Below are 20,774 nucleotides of genomic sequence, written 5' to 3'. Positions count from 1 at the left end.
TTTTTTCCTCTTTCTTTTTTTTCTTTCTTTCTTTCTTTCTTTCCTTCCTTCCTTCCTTCCTTCCTTCCTTCCTTCCTTCCTTCCTTCCTTTCTTTCTTTCCTTCCTTCCTTCCTTCCTTCCTTCCTTCCTTCCTTCCTTCCTTCCTTCTCTTCTTTCCCTTCTTTCCTTCTTCCTTTCTTCCTTTTCTTGCTTTCATCCTCTCTGTCTTTCTTTCTCCCTATGCAAGTTCTATGTAAATAATCCTATGGTCTGCAAATAAGAAAATTTTTCTTTCTTTCCTCCTCCTCCCCTCCTCCCCCTCGTCTTCTCCTCCTCCTCCTCCTCTTTCTTTTTAAGTATCACATTGGCTAGGACTCACTACAAGAAGTTATGAGGGGCCCCTGGGTGGCTCAGTTGTTAAGCTTCTACCTTCGGCTCAGGTCATGATCCCAGGGTCCTGGGATCGAGCCCACATCGGGCTCCCTGCTCAGCCAGAAGCCTGCTTCTCCCTCTGGCCCTCCCCTGCTTTCTCTCTCTGTCAAATAAATAAATAAAAATCTTTAAAAAAAAGAGAGAGAAGCTGTGATAACAGGTACTCTTGACTTGTTTCTGACTCTAAAGAACACATGCATAATGTTTTACCACTAAGTATCATGTTTTCTAGAGGTTTCTGATAGATACATGTGGAAGAGACTGCTGGGTGCCCTCCCTCCCCCCAAGAATAGGTTCTCTCCTTTTTTCTAAGTAGAATCTTTAATATTTTTAGGGGTGAGAGGAGCAAAGAGAGAGGGAAAGAAACTTCAGCAGGCTCCAAGGCTCAGTCTCACGACCCTGAGATCATGACCTGAGCTGAAATCAAGAGTCGGACACTTAACTGACTGAGGCACCCAGGCACCCCAGAATTTTTAAATTCTATCTGAGGACATGTCTGCCAAGAAAATGCCTGCATTTCCCAGCCATCTTCGACTACGTGAGGGCACATAACTTAGTTTCTGCCATGGGGATGTAAGTGGAAGTCATACGTGCAAATTTCAGTGTATCCTAAAGGGGAAACATAACCACTTTCCCCTTTTCTACTTCCTGCAGCCTGGAATGCAGATGTGATGACTGGAGGTGGAGCAATATATTGGACTTGAAGTAATCTTAGGAATAAAGATCACACAAAACATAATATGATAGAAGGAACTTGCCTCTGGGCTACCTAACTAGTCTTTTATATGAGAGAGAAGTAAAATTCTATATAGTTTTGGAGTTTTCTGCCACTAATAGCCAAGCCCAAGCCTACAACACTCTTTATCAGGATGATGAGGTTGTAGTCCATTCTCAGTTTGCCAGTAGTTTTTCTTTTTTCCATAAATTACACTTATTTATTTGAGAGAGAGAATGTGAGTGTGGGGAGGGGCAGATGGAGAGAGAGAGAGAATCCCAAGCTGACTCCATGCTGAGTCCGAGCCTGACTGGGGAGGGGGGTGGGGCTCGATCTCATGAGCCTGAGATCGTGACCTGAGCAGAAACCAAGAATCAGACGTTTAACTTACTGAGCCACCCAGGTACCCCCATAAATTGTACTTTTATAAATTTCTCATTTGTACTAATGAGGTGAATTACATTGACAGATTTTTAGTCATCCTTGGGATTCTGTCCTGATATGCTTTTAGAGGTTACAGATGTACAAAGATTTTATTTCTTACTTTTCCTAAGGTTTTCAAATGAAAAATTATAAACGAGAAAAGTGGGCCTGCACAGTGAACACCCATACATCAACCACTCAGAGTCTATAATTAACATCTTATTATATTTGCTTTGTACCTTGTCTATTATGATGTGTTTTAAATGCATTACTTAATTCAGTTAGGTAATATTTTAAAATATTTATGCATGTGTTCAAAAGTAAGAATAACTAAATACTTTCTTTTTTCATATTGTCTTTGTGCAGTTTGGGTATCAAAAGTATACTTATAAAATGAAGCAAAGATCTCTTCTATCTCTTCATTGAAAAAGACTGTCTAATACAGGAAATAAATTTTGAAGATTTGGTTAAACTCACCTATGGAGGTAAGTACTTGGTTAGCATGGTGCTTTTTTTAATGGGTACAGTTTTGTTTTTTTTATTGAAGTATAGTTGACATAAACTGTTATATTAGTTTCAGGTGATATAGTGAGTGATTCAACAAATTTATATGTTATGCTATGCTCACCCCATGTAGCTACTGTCTGTTATCATACAACACTATTATAATACCAGTGACTATATTCTGAATGTTGTACCTTATATCCTGGTGACTTATTCATTCCATAACTGGAAACCTATACCTCCCAATGCCCCTCATTCATTTTGCCCATCCTCCTACCTCTGCTCCCCTCTGGCAACCATCAGTTTGTTCTCTTTGTATTGTATTCATTGTATTCTCTTTGTATATGGGTCTGTTTCTGCTTTTGTATGTTTATTCCTTTGTTTTGTTTTTTTATATTCCACATATAAGTGAAATCGTATCTGTCTTACTTCACTTAGTATATTCCCCTCTAGGTCCTTCCATGTTGTTGCAAATGGCATGATTTCATTCTTGTTTACAGCTGAGTAACATTCCATTGTATATATATGCCCCATCTTCTTTATTTACTTGTCTGTCAGTGGATACTTGGCTTGCTTCCATATCTTGGCTATTGTAAATGATGCTTCCGGGAGCATAGGGATGCATATATCTTTTTGAATTAATATTTTCATTTTCCTTGGATAAATACCCAGTAGTAGAATTACTGGATCATATGATATTTTTATTTTTAATGTCTTGAGGAACCCCCATACTGTTTTCCACAGTGGTTGCACCAATTTGCATTCCCACCAACAGTGCAGGAGGTTTCCTTTTTCTCCATGTCCTCACTAATACTTGTTGTTTCTTGTATTTTGGATTTCAGCCATTCTGACAGGTATGAAGTGATATCTCATTGTGGCTTTGATTTGCATTTCTCTGGTAATGAGTGATGTCAAGCATCTTTTCATTTATCTGTTGACCGTCTTTGTGTCTTCTTTGGAGAAATGTCTATTCAGGGTCCTCTGCTCACTTTTAATTAGATTGTTTTTTTGGTGTTGAGTTGTATAAGTTCATATATTTTGGATATTAACTCTTTATCATATATCATTTGCAAATATCTTCTCCCATTTAGCAGGTTGCTCTTTTGTTTTGCTGATGGTTTCCTTTGCTGTGCAAAAGCTTTTTATTTTGGAATAATTCCAATAGTTAATTTTTGCTTTTGTTTCTCTTGCCTGAGGAGACATACTTAATGGGTACAACTTTTTAAAATTACAGATTCAATTTATTTAATGGGTATAAATAAATATGAAGATTGCCATTTCTTTTTCAAGTCAATTTTACTGATTTTTTATATCTCTAAAGAACTGTCCATTTCATTAAATTGTCAAATTTATTTGTGTAATGATATTCATTGTATTTTCTAGGGCCTTTAAAAACTTTGACTATTTGTAGTCATATCCCTTTTCCCCCACTTTTTCACTTTTTCTGTCAATCGATTTTGCCAGGTTTGCCTATTTTATTAGTCTTCAGAAAGAACGGGCTTCTGGGTCTATTGATTCCTTCTTCTTTTTTTTTTAAATTTTTATTGTTATGTTAATCACCATACATTACATCATTAGTTTTTGATGTAGTGTTCCATGATTCATTGTTTGTGCATAATATAACACCCAGTGCTCTACGCAGAATGTGCCCTCTTTAATACCCATCACCAGGCTAACCCATCCCCCCACCCTCCTCCCCTCTAGAACCCTCAGTTTGTTTTTCAGAGTCCATAGTCTCTCATGGTTCGTCTCCCCCTCCGACTTACTCCCCTTTATTCTTCCCCTCCTGCTATCTTCTTCTTTTTTTTTTCTTAACATATATTGCATTATTTGTTTCAGAAGTACAGATCTGTGATTCAACAGTCTTGCACAATTCACAGCACTCGCCATAGCACATACCCTCCCCAATGTCTATCACCCAGCCACCCCATCCTTCCCACCCCCCACCGCTCCAGCAACCCTCAGTTTGTTTCCTGAGATTAAGAATTCCTCATATCAGTGAGGTCATATGATACATGTCTTTCTCTGATTGACTTATTTCACTCGGCATAACACCCTCCAGTTCCATCCACATCATTGCAAATGGCAAGATCTCATTCCTTTTGATGGCTGCATAATATTCCATTGTGTATATATACCACCTCTTCTTTATCCATTCATCTGTCGATGGACATCTTGGCTCTTTCCACAGTTTGGCTATTGTGGACATTGCTGCTATAAACATCGGGGTGCACGTACCCCTTCGGATCCCTACATTTGTATCTTTGTGGTAAATACCCAGTAGTGCAATTGCTGGATCGTATGGTAGCTCTATTTTCAACTGTTTGAGGAACCTCCATACTGTTTTCCAGAGTGGTTGCACCAGCTTGCATTCCCACCAACAGTGTAGGAGGGTTCCCCTTTCTCCCCAACCCCGCCAATTTGTCTAATTTTAGCCATTCTGACTGGTGTGAGGTGGTATCTCATTGAGGTTTTGATTTGGATTTCCCTGACGCCAAGCGATGTTGAGTACTTTTTTATGTGTCTGTTGGCCATTTGGATGTCTTCTTTGGAAAAATGTCTGTTCATATCTTCTGCCCATTTCTTGATTGGATTATTTGTTCTTTGGGTGTTGAGTTGGATAAGTTCTTTATAGATTTTGGATACTAGCCCTTTATCTGATATGTCATTTGCAAATATCTTCTCCCATTCTGTCGGTTGTCTTTTGGTTTTGTGGACTGTTTCTTTTGCTGTGCAAAAGCTTTTTATCTTGATGAAATCCCAGTAGTTCATTTTTGCCCTTGCTTACCTTGCCTTTGGTGATGTTTCTAGGAAGAAGTTGCTGCGGCTGAGGTCACAGAGGTTGCTGCCTGTGTTCTCCTTTAGGATTTTGATGGACTCCTGTCTCATGTTTAGGTCTTTCAACTATTTGGAGTCTACTTTTGTGTGTGGTATAAGGAAATGGTCCAGTTTCATTCTTCTGCATGTGGCTGTCCAATTTTCTCAACACCATTTGTTGAAGAGACTGTCTTTTTGCCATTGGACATTCTTTCCTGCTTTGGGTCTATTGATTCCTTATTGATTTCTCACCTTTCATCTCTTTCTCTTCCTTTTGTTATTATTTCTTTTCTTTTGCATTCTCTGTTCTAATTAGCTTTTGAGGTATATGCTTCCTTCTCTTCTCTTATATGCATTTAAAGCTCTAAATTTCCTACTGAATATTGCTTAAATTGCATACCACACATTTTGGTACTAGTGTTTTCATTATCTGGGCATTTGGTAATTTTCATTAATTTCTCTCTCCTACTTAATAATTATTTAGAAGCTGCTTTTTTAACAGATTTTATTTATTCATTTGAGAGAGATGGAAAGAGAGAGTGAGAGAAAAGGAGCAAGGGGGAGGGGTTCAGAGAGAGGGAGAAGCAGACTCCCCGCTGAGCAGGGAGCCCAATGTGGGTCTCAATCCCAGGACCCTGAGATCATGACCTGAGCTGAAGGCAGATCTTAACCAACTGAGCCACCCAGGTGCCCTATATTTAGAAGCTTTTAACATGAATAGGACAGTGTAGCTATTATATTGATTTCTAATTTTATCTCATTGTTATCAGAGAACATGTTTTATATGATTTTGGGTCATTAGTATTCATTTGGAATTTGCTTTTTGACATATTACAGTAAGTTTTTATAAATGTTTCATGTGTGCTAGAAATAATGTGTATTTTGAATTTTGGGTGTAGGATTACTTATGTTGTTTATGTCTTCTACAACTATGATTTTTGATTTACACACACATATACCCCCCCCACACAAAAACACATTTGAGGTTCCAAATGACTATTTCTTCAATGTGAATTATTCTATTTATCCTTGTATCTTCATATAATAACCCTCCTTTTGACTGAAAGTTAAAAAATTGATATTGATATTATTATATTTGTTTAATTTTTATTAAATTTTTAGTACATGTTACCACTTACATAATGATCTCTCCATCATGTTTTAGGTGTGTCTCTTAATAAGCAGTACATGGTTGAATTTTTAAAAGTCCTTATGAGAATCTCTGTCTCTTAGTAGGCAAGGTCAATATATTAATATTTATATACTTTGATTATTGACCTGTTTGGACTTTTCTCTACCATTATGTTGTTTTCTATTTACCATTCTTTAATTTTGATTTTTTTCTTCTCTACTTTCTATTAGGTTGATCTAGTTTTTTTATTTTATTTTATTTTATTTATTTATTTACTAGAGAGGTTGAGAGAACATGGGAGAAGGGGCAGAGGGGGAGGGCAGGGGGAAACGGAGAGAATCTCAAGCCAACTCCACACTGAGTACAGAGCCCAATGGAGGGCTCATCTCATGACCTGAGCTAAAACCAAGAATCGGTCGCTTAACTGACGCCCCTAGGTTGATCTAGTTTTAAAAGTATTTTCCTCTTTACTCTCTACTAGAACTTTGCTATCTGCCTAGGGTTAGGATAAAAATTTAAAAGTCCCTTTTGAGAAATTAAAACCACAAGCTTCCCTACTGCTTTCCCAGGCTGAGTGGTTGGACTTTTCTACTCTTTTCATACTTTAAGGGTCTTCATTCAAGGACATTACTTGGGTCCCCAGAATCTGTGTTTCAGGAAGCTCAGGGAGATCCTTTATTCAGCTTCTAAGCTTGAACAGAGAGGGTGGCCAAGAGCCTGGGCTGGGCTCAGGGCCAGGTCTTTGCCCAAGATGGGGGATCAATATGACCGACAAAGACACCTGAAGAAAACCTTGAACAAGAACTATGTAGACCATCAAGTGAATCAGAGGGTCAACTCACACTGAAACCACTATGGGTTTTTTTTTCCTCTTTTTATTCTGAGACTTTTTTTTTTTTCCTTTTGAGCTCAGCTGTTTGTTAAAAAATTATTTTTTACTAAATTTTAACCAGCATTTCCCTGTAGGTACCAATCTGCTACACTCTAAGAAGCTGTGGGAGTTAATTAACTTATCTTACAGAATGTTTACAGGTTCCAAGTCTCACCTTCCACCTTAGATCTTTTAGTTTTTGTCTGTTTTCCTCAGCTTCTGCTTAGCCAACTTACAAGTAGATTATTTTTTTTTCCATCTTACTCCTTGGCATTGATGATTCATTTTTGAAGTTTTGAGTGACTGTTGTTCTGGCCTTTCCTCAAATCCCCTTGTCTCTCAGATTGAGGCAGGGAAGACCTCCCCTGTGCACAAGTTCCTGGATACCATACATCAACTGTCCAAGCAGGAAAGCTGAAGTTTCTGGGTGTGTGGCCTTTCCCCTGTCCTCCAGTAGCTTCTAAAATGACGGTCATGACAAATCTCAGCCTTCCTGGCTGCACATGGCCCTGGTTTGGTTGGAAACATACCCAGCTGGAAGCAGTTGACATGCCAAGACCTTCGAGCATTGGGCTTTCCAATACAACATGTTGGGGCCCTTATTTCCTGTCGCTTCCTTTTGGCTAGGTGGCTCCCTCCATTTACAGGCATTCCCTGGGCAGCTGTCTGAATTAACGTCTGAGCATGGCCAGCACTGGCCCAGTTGTGGTCCCTGGCATTGCCACTCATGAGCAAATTCCCCAGTGAGCCTACAGGGCTGCCTTGATTTCTTTTTTAGGTACGATTATCTTGAACAAAGCCAGCTTCCTAGGTGTGAGACCTATGCAGTTATACTGGCCCCTCACTCAGAGAAGTCAGTAACTGCATTAATACTCTGTTACTGATATCTTGACATTTTAAAATAACTTTGAATAAAATTTAAAAATTTTGAATTTGCACTAAGCTCCACAAACTATGTACCCTCTCCTTAGGAGAAACAGAGAACGTCACTGACTCTTGGAGAAGTAGGTGGGACTTATTGACTAACCCAACCTCTTAGGAGTCCTGGGCAACAACTATTAGGAGTAATTATTTAAAAATATCTTTTTAGATGTAGTGCCATATCCTGTAAAACTTAGGTTATGGGAAGCTTCCTTCTCCATAAAGTATCTTAGTGCTTCAGGAAAGGGAAGTGGGTTCAACTCTAGAATAGCCATCCAATAAAACTTTCATTACATTAACAATGATGTTAGTATTCTATATTCTTGCTGTCCAATATGGTGGCCACTAGCCACATGTGGCCACTGAAAACTTGAAATGTGGCTAGTATGAGGACCTGTATTTCTAAATTTTAATTAATTTTAATTATTTTAAATTTAAAGTTAAATAACCATATGGGGCTACTGGCTACCATACTGGACAGTGTGTAGCTATAGAACAAAGTAATTTCTGACCTTTGAGACTTTGGTTATATTTTGTACTGACTCTACATCAAGACTTAAAACTAGGCTTTCAGATTTAAGGCATATCTAGAACTAGTTAGGGGAACTCAAATCACAGTGTTTTTTCTTAAGTGTAGAGAAGATATCCTTTCTAACTATGGAAGCTAAGCCATGAGTCTCATTTCTGTAGCCTACAAGGGAAATATTACATGGACGAATGAATTGTCTAAAGACTGCCCCTTCCAGTTCTAAAGGATTATGGAATAAGGAAGACAGAGCAGAAGCAAGGTCAAAGGTCAGAGTCTTGGCTAGGAATGACACTGAGGAGGTGTAGTGGGAGGTGAGTTGATAGATGAGCTTGAGCTCCCTCCTAGGCTCACATGACCTGGTGTACAAGTGACCCAGCAAGTTCCATGTGTTTTGAGAGCACAGAAGTACTTTGGAGGACTCTGGTCAAAACAAAAAGGTAGCTGAATGTGAACTTTGAGAAGACCAGAACTAGAGATTTCAGAGATAGGTAGTACTTGATCTCAGAAAGCCACACCAGAGGGACATCTGGGTGGCTCAGTCATTACGCGTCTGCCTTTGGCTCAGGTCATGATCCCAGGGTCCTGGGATTGAGTCCCGCATCAGGCCCCGTGCTCAGTGGGAAGCCTGCTTCTCCCTCTGCCTGCCACTCCCCCTGCTTGTGCTCTCTCCTCTCTCTGACAAATAAATAAAATCTTAAAGAGAGAGAGAGAGAGAGAGAGAGAAAAGCTACACTAGAAAAACTATACTTTAGTGGTCACCAGTCCAAGGAACAGAAAATCCAACCACTCCACTATTCACCAGTGAAGATCCAGATGATCTCATCTCTGCTGCTATGGGTCATCTAAACCCTTATAGACCCCAATACACACAGATGCTATCCTGAAGGACACAAAGAGATGAAGAGAAAACTTGAAAGATTTACCATTTTACTTAAAGAAATGAAAGAGAATTCACATAAAGGGGTTATCTGAATTATTGAACTGAACTAAATTTAACTGAATGGGATAAATGTAGGGTTCTTTTTCCTGGTTCTCTGTGGATGAGCAGATGTATTACAAGGAAATAAAGAAGCTGCATTTTCTTTGCACATCTAAGGGCAAAGTGAATGAATTTGTGACCCTACTCCAAATATGTTTGCCTTCCTGCCAAGCCAGTTATGGGCAACAATATTTTTCACAAGCTTTAGCAGAGGTGGACGACGTGGCAGGAGGTGGAGTGGGGATGCTAACCTGCTGTTTTGAGCCTAGGAAGGAGCATTATGAGAGAATTGACCACTTTACTCATAGATAGATGTCCTTTCTTCAAAGGCACTAGCAACTTCACATGGGCAGTTCATTGGGGCTTATCCAGAAGGCAGTTTTTCTCTTATCACCTACCTGGACATGGAGGAGGTTGTAGATACTTCCATGTACTGGTCCAAAAGCTTTGAGAACAATGGGAGAGGCTCACTCTGTCAGATTATGGTGTCATTTGGACTGTGCAGTGCCTTAGTCATCTTCTTGTGCTGAATGAATCACATCTGGAATCAAGGAGGCAAGATCTACTTGGGCAATACCCTAATTACTTATCTGGATCTAACATCCCATCAGTCCCTTGCCATACTGTAGAACATGTAGTCCCTCTGTGGGCTACAGCCCCACCTGCAGGCCAATGCTGAAAAGTACATGTTCAAGAAAATGGAGGAATTTCTGGGTTGTATTCTGTACAGCCAAGACATCTGCATTGTGCTTCAAGTGTTCATGGTCCCACAGTAAGAGCCCACATGGTTCATTACATATATTTAGCAATTCCTGGGATTTATTACAAAATTCATTACACATTTCTTTTCCTTGGCTGTTGGAATAACATACTTTCAAAAGGGAAAGAGGCCTTTTTTCATCCTCAGAGGGAGATGCAGCTTTCCAATAAGCCTTGCTTAATTCCTCCAACCTTCCACTAGCCTACCTGACCCGGCCCAACCCATATGAATGTCTCCAACCATTCAAACTGGAAACATTAGACCCCAAGAGGACCCAACCCTCATGCCTCCACTTCCTTCCCTGGGAAATTGGCTATTGGAAAAATTCTATTGCTCATCCTTCTTGGGAACAAAGATCACTTGTCATAGAGACTAAAGTGGCTAAGATAAATGCAGAGACTCAGTTTGCATCAGTGTCATCTTTTTCAAGCACTTTGGGTTTACCATTTCATACCCAATCCTGGAAAGCATAGAACCATGAGTGAAGACTTATAGCACTAATCCTGGAAATCATCTGGCTGGGAATTCTGAGGACACCCAGCCCTAGCCATCAGGCACATATAGGGACCCACACAATTGGATTTGTATGATATCTAGGTGTAAGAAGAATAAAGTGGTTAAGAATGGGCTTTAAGTTTACATTCTGAGGTATTGTATTTTCTTAGTCCATTCAGGCTTCTATAACAAAATACCACAGAATGGGTATCTTTACACAACAACTTATTGCTCATAGTCCAGGAGTCTGGAAGTCTGGATCATGGCACCAGCCTGGTTACCTTCTGGTGAGGGCCCTCTTCCTGGTTCATAGCCAGCCCTTCTCGCTGTGTCCTCGCATGGTGGAAGGGGTTAGGGATGTCCCTGGAGCTCTTTTATAATGGCACTATTCCCATTCATGAGTGTTTTTAAGCACCTCCTAAAGGCCTCACCCACTAATACCATCAGTTTTGGGGGTTAGGATTTGACATATGAGTTTTGGGGGGACACATTCAGACCATAGCATAGGTGAATGGTAAAGCCAGTAGCTGCAGTGGAGGAAACTGTGGGAGAACAGGTTTGGGAGATAAAATCCAGTTCTATTTAAAAAAAATGTTCAAGGGTGCTTGGGTGGCTCAGTTGGTTCAGTGACTGCCTTCGGCTCAGGTCATGATCCCAGAGTCCTGGGATCAAGTCCCACATCAGGCTCCTGGTTCAGCGGGGAGCCTGCTTCTCCCCTGACCCTCTCCCCTCTCATGCTGTTGCTGTTTCTCTCTCTCGCTCGCTCAAATATATAAATAAATAAATAATAAAAAAATAAAAAAAATGTTCAACTTGAAATTCTAATTAGACATCTAATGGAAATGTCAAGTAGGTGGCATGATATGTTTGTTAAGTCTGGAGCTCAGGGGAAATATCAGGACTGAAGAATATATAGATCTGGGAATTATTGACAGGGAGAAGGAAATGAAAGCCATGGGACTAGATAAATCTCCTCCAAAATGAGTGAACATATTTAAAGAACAGAAGAGGTTTAGACAGAGTTAAAAATCAGGAATGAGCAGGAGGAGCCAGCAGACTAAGAAGAAGCCAAGCAGGAATGTAGAAGGAAGCCTGAGACAGTATTAGTATTACAAATTAGTAACTGTGATGATGTGAAATTGTCCTAGCTCTCTTCTGGTTGCTCCTTTCAATAGTAAAAGGAGAGATGGTCTCTTTCCACCAGCTCCACTAGCCCAGCTCCCACACACCCTGCCTTCAACGCAGAACTCCATCAGTTTACCCTGACAACCAAGCTGGAAGACCCAAAAATCTTTTGAAAGGTTCTGGATTCCCAGCAGTACCACAGCCAGCTCTGGTACTTTGACCATGAGAAGGGAAGCAAGTTAGAGAACCAAACACAGGAAATTCCCTCCCCCACACTCAGAACCCTGAACAGGTAAGTCTTTGTAGTCACCCACACTGGACAATGGAGTCTAGTAGAATGCAGAGTGGCAGAAGAGCAAGTCCTGGTTAAAATGTCCACTGCCATCAGGCAGCTACCTTAATTTTTCGTTTCTGCTTGCACACTCTATTTCTAACCTCCTCGTTTTCAGTGGTTTTCCCAGTTTGTCCTCATATTTAGACGCTTTGGCATTAAGTAGTTTTTAATTCAGCCTCTCTCTAAGTTGCTTCCTCTGGAATCTCTTCCTCTTCAGCTCCAGGGACCCTTAGACAAGTGACAGGGTCCCAGCTACCACATCCCCTCCCAGCTTTCCTGACCACCACTTGTTAGGGAGAGAGGTCCTCACACAAATGGGAAAACATATAGAAAGCATATAAGATAGATTTTGAAAGGATAAACTAATGTCACCCTAAGGTGTTTTTTACTAATCAGAGCAGAACAGCAACAACAGAGCTTTCTGAGCAAGATTTTGCTATCATCTAATCCTCTTTATCCACCTCTAGCATTCTCCCACCAAAAAAAAGCCTTCTAAAGGAACAACACACCCTTTGGGAAAATGAGTGAAAGTACAGATAAATTAGAGTTTGGAGACAATGAGGGTAAAGAAGGTCTCTTCCCCATGGAAGACCACACACATGTACACACACTTTGGTTCCCACACCTAACGACTATAGTTACTGTAGCTTACGGATGAACGAATAGCAAATTTGAATGTCTTTTTTTCTAATAGGAATTTTGCAGCAAAACATAAAGAGATATATTAATTTAAAAAGAAAACATGCATAATTGTACACAAGTATTTTAATTTGGTAAACAAGCTTTGTTCAGCCAAGCATTTGTGGAGAGGTTCTTGGGCTTTTATTTGCATTTAAGTAGCTAAGTAAACATACTTTTAACTAAATAGGAATCAGGGTGAATATTTATTTTCCTACATAATATGTGACTAAACAAATGAGGCTTTTTTTTTTTTTTTAAACACTCCTGGGGCACCTGGGTGGCTCAGTCAGTTAAGCATCTGCCTTTGGCTCAGGTCATGATCCCAGGGTCCTGGGATCGAGCCCGGCATCGGGTTCCCTGTTCAGTGGGGAGCCTGCTTCTCCCTCTCCATCTGCTCCTCCCCTCTGCTCCTGCTCTCTCGCTCTCTCTCAAATAAATAAATAAAATCTTAAAAACAAACAAACAAACAAAACCCAATCCTTACATTGAAAGCCAGACATCCAGTTTGTCATGTGCCATGACTGAAAATGCTTTCAGAACTTCTTGTTGAAGTACCTTCAGAGCTCTCTTTACACACAGGATGATGAACTGTCTCAGTTTGTCTGGTACTGAAGGGTTTCTCAGGATGTGGGACCTTGAGTTTTAAAACTGAGTAGCCTTAGGTCAACTTCCCTGGCTTACCTGGAACTGAGGGAGATTTCAGTCCTCAAACTGGGAGAGTGCCAGGCAAAAGGGGTCGAGTTTGGTCAACCTATTTGTAAACCACACACAAGAAAAGCCAGCTCATTGCTTTGTAGTTGTAACTCTGTTAACTCGATTTGATCCCCTCCTTATTTTTAAAGACTTGGCCCTAAATATCTTTTGGCTATTGAGAAAGATCAAATTTCTCACCCACAAACAAATATGTGGTAGCACTCAAAATAGTCTGAGTTAAGAAGGCACTTTTATAAGCCTTTTCTTCCTTCTTTCCTTCCTTCTTTCCATTACCTTTGTCTGTAAAAGTATGTGTATTAGTGGTGGACATGACATACTTTCTCTTTGACCATAGTTCAGTCAGGCTTCTCTGAGCCCTTTTCTCTATGAGGTCTCCACCTTGGTCCCCATCCTTATCCCAGTTTTAGCAAGAATGCTATCAAGTTCGTTTAGTAAGAATCCCCTTACCCTTGAATCTCCTCTTAATAATTTTCCAACCACTGACCCCTTCACTCTGCCTATTGGCTATAAATCCCCTGTTGTCTTTGCTGTAATCTCTCCCCTACTACAGTGCACTTATTGCAATTGTCCTGAATAAAGTCTTCCTTGCCATTTTATTTATTTATTTATTAAATATTTTTTATTTATTTATTTGACACACAGAGAGAGGGAACACAAGCAGAGGGAGTGGGAGAGGGAGAGCAGGGCTCCCGCTGAACAAGGAGCCCAATGTGGGGCTCGATCCCAGCACCCCGGGATCATGGCCTGAGCCGAAGGCAGACGCTTAATGACTGAGCCACCACCCAGGTGCCCCTATTTATTTAGTTATTTATTTATTATTATTTTTTAAAAGATTTTATTTATTTATTTGACAGAGACAGACACAGCGAGAGTGGGAACACAAGCAGGGGGAGTGGGAGAGGGAGAAGCAGGCTTCCCGCTGAGCAGGGAGCCTGACGCGGGGCTCGATCCCAGGACCCCGGGATCATGACCTGAGCCGAAGGCAGACGCTTAACGACTGAGTCACCCAGGCACCCCTATGTATTTTTATTTTTTAAGTAGGCTCCATGCCCAGTGGGGAGCCCAATACAGGGCTTGAACTCATGACCCTGAGATCAAGACGTGAGCCAAGATCAAGAGTCAGATGCTCAACTGACTGAGCTACCGAGGCACCCCTTGCTTACCATTTTAATAAGTGTCTGAATAATTCTTTTCTTTTACAGTTATGGTGCCATGACTTGGTACAGAATTAAATTCATCATTGGACCCCTGGAACCTCTCCTCCAGGACCTCAAGTGTACACATCTAAAGACTTTGTTTCACTCTTGACTGATTAGGGATCCAATGGTGAGTACAACTCCTGAACCATTGCTCTGGATGACAGACTGTTAAAGCATGGTAAGGGCAGATTTTGATTCTTAAGATTCTGAGTATACCCTCTGAGGCTAGGTTAGAGTCCCAGGATTCTTTGGTTGAAAAGTGCCTGTTTAAGCAAGCATCTTTCTGGATGGATGTCTTCTTGGATCTTTCTGAGTGGGAATTTACTCCCTGACCCTTGAAGTGGCAAATTCCTGACTCTTTTGGAGGCCTCTACTCTAAAAACTCTGTTAGAGTCCCAGGCAAATGGAGACTGGGTTAGAGTCCCAGGCTTCTTTGTTAGCAAGGTATCATGAGTGAAGAACAAGGGAGCTTCTCTATAGACTGAAACCCCCTTCTCATACCCCTGATGTCTATATGTCCCACCACCATGGCACTAGCTCTCTACTTCCTTTTTTGTTGGACTAATTTTACAAAGGATAATTGGGAACTTCAATGACTTCCCCAAACTGGTTTGTCTAAGATTTCTCTCAGCACTGTTTCCATTCCTCCTTCTTCTTTTTACCACCTCCAGTCCTCCATTCCTTTGAATCCATTGATAGGACTGGCTTCAAGCCCCTACCTCTTCCATCTCTCTGTCCACCCCTGCAAGACTTTCTCTTTCCCATTCTAGCCCCTCAATTTCTTCCAGTCACTTGAACTTTGAACTTTACGTCCCCCGTCTTCCACTGGGGGCTCTCAGGAGACCCAGGGACCACCCAAAGAAACTACGTGCAGGGCAAAACAAAATCTTAAAAGTTTCCTCCACAAATATTGATAAAAAGCATTAACTGTCAATTGAGCAGGTAACCTTAACTTGTTCCATCTGTCAGAAACACAATTTGGGATAAAAATATAAAGTGGATCAAAAACAAGAGCCAATTATTTTATATAAACCAGTGAGTTTTTTATTGCTATGTTTACCTGACTCATGGCTACAATTTTATTTTATTTTTTTAAGATTGTATTTATTTATTTGTCAGAGAGAGAGAGAGAGCACAAGCAGGGATAGTGGCAGGCAGAGGGAGAAGCAGGCTCCCTGCTGAGCAAGGAGCCTGATGCAGGGCTTGATCCCAGGACCCTGGGATCATGACCTGAGCCACAGGTAGATAATTAACCAACTGAGCCACCTAGGCATCCCTCATGGCTGCAGTGTTAGAATGAAAGCAGCTGAAAGCAGCAGGATCTCTATTTGCATCTGTCTATATGATTATATAGTTATGTTTGTATATGTATGTTATATATATGTGATATTTTTCTACGTCTAGATGGTATTACCAAAAAAATTTATAAAATCTTGTGAAGAAGTTTCATAAATTGGCTTAGAGATAAATAAGTGCTTATATAAATTAAATATTCCTAAATCTCTCAGAAATATAGAAATTAACCCAAATGCTTTTCAGGTTTATGTGGCTTGGGAAAATCTTTGGTAAATAAGACTAATTTAATACTGTTTAATAAGAACAGCTCTGTCTTCTGAGTTATCAGTATTAAGTATAATACAAGTATGCATTTGGTATTTAACCATTTTTAGATTTCTTTGCTTTTGTGATTTCTTTTTTTTTTTTTTTTTGATACTTGCCTAACATGCATGTACTGTACAAAATAGTTAACAGGGAAATAACTTGAGATGAGGGCTAGCTTTGTCTAATGTTATATTTGCCTAAAAACAATTTCCAAAATCTTTTTTGTAACTTCCAACCTTAGAGATATGCTATGTCAAATATTCATTAAATATTGAGATAATTTTTTAAAAGATTTTATTTATTTATTTGAGAGAGAGAGAGAGCATAAGCAGGCAGAGGGGCAGAGGGAGAGGGAGAAGCAGACTCCCCGCTGAGCATGGAGTCCAAAGCAGGGATCCATTCTAGGACCCTGAGGTCATGACCTGAGCCAAAGGCAGCCGCTTAACCAACTGAGCCACCCAGGCATCCCCAAGTCTTCTCACTTCTAAAACTGCTAACTTTTAAAAACTTTCACAGTCATGTTCTGTCCTCTATTTACTTTTGAATTCTTTTCTTGTAACTTTGGCTAAATAGGTAGCTAAGTATTGTTCATAGTAACCTGGGATTGTTTTTAGTCGAGTATTCAAACCTTTTGATCTTTTGGACAATTTTGTCCTCCCAGAATCAAATCCTAAATGAAATCTTGATCTTGAACTGAACTTGAGATTTCTCAGATGGCTCTTTCAAAATCTTAAAGGATTTTTTTCTTTTATTTTGAAAAAGAGAGATGCCAAGAAACAATTAGGTTTAGATATGTTCAGTTGCATGAAAAGTATTGTCAAATAAAAGATACTTTAACCTTCTCTAGGTTTTATTTGTATGGATAAAATATTACTAATACAAACATTTCAGAAATTGTATGAGGTTTGTCAATACCCTCACTGTCCGTGTTATGTTCTGGTATAATGTTACCAGTCATAATTCTAGTTATTATTTTTAAATGTTCTAAACCACAGAAATAACCAAATTCCCTTATCAACTGCATCATTTTTATGATGAATTCTCCTCAGATCTTTCGCCATTTAAAATCTTTTGTCATTAGTAGACAGTTTTTGTTTTACTCTGAGTCTTCTCTGAAAGCACTTGCAATTAGCTGTAGGCCAGGGTGCTTTATCTTTAACAAAAAGGAATGGAAAGAGACCCATGCAAAGGACTAGAACAGGTCTCAAGGATGTAGGCTTCTGATGTCAGTGCTTAAATTACTTTAAGACCATACTATTTGACTGAGAAAGGAGCCTAGAACTTTGGTGGAGAAACTGATGGGTTCATAAAACTGCTAACTCAAGACCAAGCAGAACAAGAATAAATTACATAAAACTGAATGAACTGATGAAGGGTGATTATGGTTTTTGTTTGGAAGATTGCTGCTGGATTTAAGGAATTCCTTTTCCTTTTCTTTTAAGTTATAGCTCACAACAATTTGGTAGATAATATTTTTTGTAAACAGAAATGAAACATTTATCTTTTCTCCCTGCCTGATTACTCCAGAATTCAGAAACTCTTACCTGAGTATTCTTATTTTCATGGTGATATAATTATTTGCATAAGTTCCAATAAGAATCTCTCCTCCTTGAACAGGACATAGTTGGAAACATTGGTTATATAACTGAGGCTGAGTGGAATGTCATATTTAAGACTGATGTGCATAGAATCAGTTATGATCAAATAGTTTCAAGGAACTAAGGCTGACTTTATGGAGATGATGCTTACAAAGCCCTTTTGGGAAAACTGGGCTGGTATGGCTTACAGGGTTCGCAGCTTTGTCGGTGAGTAAGGAAGGTTACTTCCTGGCAGGCCCAGGAAGCTTAGGATATTTTGGGGACCTAGAGCACGGAGAAATTCCCCCAAATCTATAGATCCTGCAAGTGAAATCTGGTGGCAAATTCTTGTCTTGGCTTCCTAGCCTTGAGAGACTATTAAAAGTCTAATTTGAGTTTCCTTATGAAAAGTTCCAGCAAAGCAAATTTTCAAAGGTCTATGTGGTCAGTTACTCTTCTTGCTACACTTATATAAATAATAGGCCGAATCTAATGTGACCAGACTCATTTTGTAAACAAGAATAATCTTACTTTGGTTAACTTTGGTGAAAAAAAGGGTGAGTGTAGAGAGAAATTTTATGTTACAATGAAAACTATAGCACAACTTTGTGGACTATCAGCTTCTAGTCCCAGTGATTGTCTTTGAGGTTTTGTTATATACTTACAGACTGGACTGAGTCCTGCCAACTTGCACATTTTGTTAGTCCCTCCCAAATACTCAGTTCTCCTAATTTTCTCCAGTATCTGGCTATACAACTGTCCAAAGGAATGTTTCCAATTTTTCTCCCACCTGCGTATCTTGGTGTCACTAAGAACTCAAACCTGACTGCCTGGATCCTTCCTGGGATCCTAGGTTGTCCTGCAAGCTGACACTGGATAATGGGTAACCTTTAAGCCTGGAGCTCCTGCTGTGGAGGCCATTCAGGAAGTTGATAGAAAGTGCCACTTCTTCCATGCTCTGCTCTGGGAAATAACCATGACCCTGATATTATACCATCACAAGACATTCAAACTGCAGCCTAAGAAATCTACCAGATCATCACCGTACCCTCATTTCACCGCCTAAAGATGCTTCGAGCCCAGCATCTAGAAATCTCAACTGGCTGCCCCCTGGACTCAGAAACTGGGTTTATAGTCTGCTTCAACCTTAATCTTTATTTTTCTTTTTATTTTCATAGAAATTTCCCACATTTAATGCCTGATTATTTGCACTCTCCAGTAAATATCCTCTACTCCCAAGTCCCAGTAGATGGTTCAGCTGGTCCTTATAACAAAAGGAGACTGAGCAAGAAATGGACTTAAATTGTTCAGAGGAAAGAAGAATGTCTCTCTTCCTTGATCAGGAGGAGGGACTGACAAAGACTTTCAGGCTTCAATCTTGGCCCTCTCCTTCTTTGGCATGCCTAGTCCAGTTTTAACAAGAATCCTGCTAAATAAGTTTATCAAGAATACCCCCAGCATTGATATCTAACCACCTCACCCCCCTCCCACCCCCCCATGTCTGGTCAAGTCCCTCATCCCTCACTGTTGATGTATAAGTCCATGACCAGCCTTTTGCAGGAATCCTCTTAGAAAAGAATCCCTGTGCTCTTGATGTCTCCTATTGGTAGTTTTCTATCCACTGACCCCCCCCAACTCTGCACTTTGTCTAATAAACGCCCGCTTGTCTTTGTTGTATTGGGAGTTGAATCTGATCTCTCTCCTATTGCAATAGAATCAGCTCCTATTGCAATAGTCTTGAATAAAGTCTCCTGGTAAAGGAGACTTGCCATTTTAACAAGTGTCAGAATAATTTTTTCTTTAACAGACACATTAGGAAAAGGGGGTTTCTTACTCAGTATATGAGCCACAAGAGACATTAAAATCAGCATCTCCTCTTTAAAGGTCATTTTGTGCTACCTCCCACAAGTTTTGGAATCCCTCAGACCTCAACTTGTAGCTCAGTACATCATCCCTTTCCCTGACTTTTGGCTGCTTAACACATTTCATGGTAATCACTAATTCATCACATGGAACTGAATAAGAACCATTTAATATGATTATCTTCTCCATTAAAGCTGTCATCATAATTAGAGCTGCATGAACTGTTTGCCAGGAATTATAACTTCTGCCAAGAAAAACTTGGGTGTCATTTTAGAAAAATTCTTAGGTGGGGGAGGAGGAGATCAGGACCATCTGTGTTGGGATCCAAAGCTGAATAATGAGAAATAAAGCCCCCTTCCCCTGCTATCTGCCAAACTCTGGCCAGCCCTCCAACTGGACCTTGCCAAAGACTTTAGAGTGAATCACCTTCCAAGGTAGTCCAAAGAGCACACCCTCTCAGAGAATGATAGCCTTGGAAAAGTCACCCTTTAAGAAGAGAAAAAAGACAGCAGCAAATAAAAATTAGGCCTTCATGCATAAGGCTCCCTAAAAGTTGTTCCAAATGGTTTTGTTTGCCACCCTACTGTTTCCAGGGCAACCACCTAAGCCAGGACAGAAGTAGAAGGAGACATGAGGCTAGAATGGGACCACCCACTGCAATTCTCATTTTATCCTGATGGCAAGAACCTTTATATCGACTCAAAGTGTTTGTCAGGCCTCTCGCTGTGAATCACTAGAATAACATTTTGCCCTGATGGAAGTGTGTCACAGGCTGCTGCTCCCACATCCCCCCATACTGAGGTGTTTTTAAATGGAACCAAATATCCCAGGGGAATTTTCTCTGCACTACTAGCATTGCTTTGTTGCACGTTTCTAGATTACACACTGTAAATTATAGATAAAATACATTATGCTAATTTCCTCCTGCATATCTTTTAGTTATTTTTAGGAGAAGTGTCTTTGAAATTCAGCCTTTCAGGTAAATGTTCAAAATGAAGAGAAAAATAAAACCAATGCAGAGGGATGCTCAAGACTGAGACTGTGGCCACATCACAGCCTGGCACTTTGTCATGAGCATAACTTGTGTCCAGCAAGGATTGTAGCTGCAGGATGTGGAAGAA

The 20,774-nt window shown here is 40.1% G+C and overlaps 1 long non-coding RNA gene across 1 annotated transcript in view; it reads left to right on the top strand.

Moving 5' to 3' along the window:
• LOC114206495 (uncharacterized) overlaps positions 1 to 20,774 on the top strand; it is a 96,176-nt gene that overhangs the window by 56,915 nt on the left and 18,487 nt on the right. Inside the window, exons 2-3 of the long non-coding RNA XR_003608630.2 lie at positions 1,917 to 2,035; positions 14,615 to 14,738. This is a non-coding gene — a long non-coding RNA (uncharacterized LOC114206495). The remainder of the gene's footprint in view (positions 1 to 1,916; positions 2,036 to 14,614; positions 14,739 to 20,774) is intronic.

The sequence above is a fragment of the Eumetopias jubatus genome, unplaced genomic scaffold, assembly GCF_037043125.1.
Source record: "Eumetopias jubatus isolate StellerSeaLion01/CBP00866 unplaced genomic scaffold, mEumJub1_p1.0 scaffold_7, whole genome shotgun sequence".
NCBI lineage: Eukaryota > Metazoa > Chordata > Mammalia > Carnivora > Otariidae > Eumetopias > Eumetopias jubatus.
The sequence above is the reverse complement of the archived record's forward strand: the minus strand, read 5'-3'. Positions and strand labels throughout refer to the sequence as shown.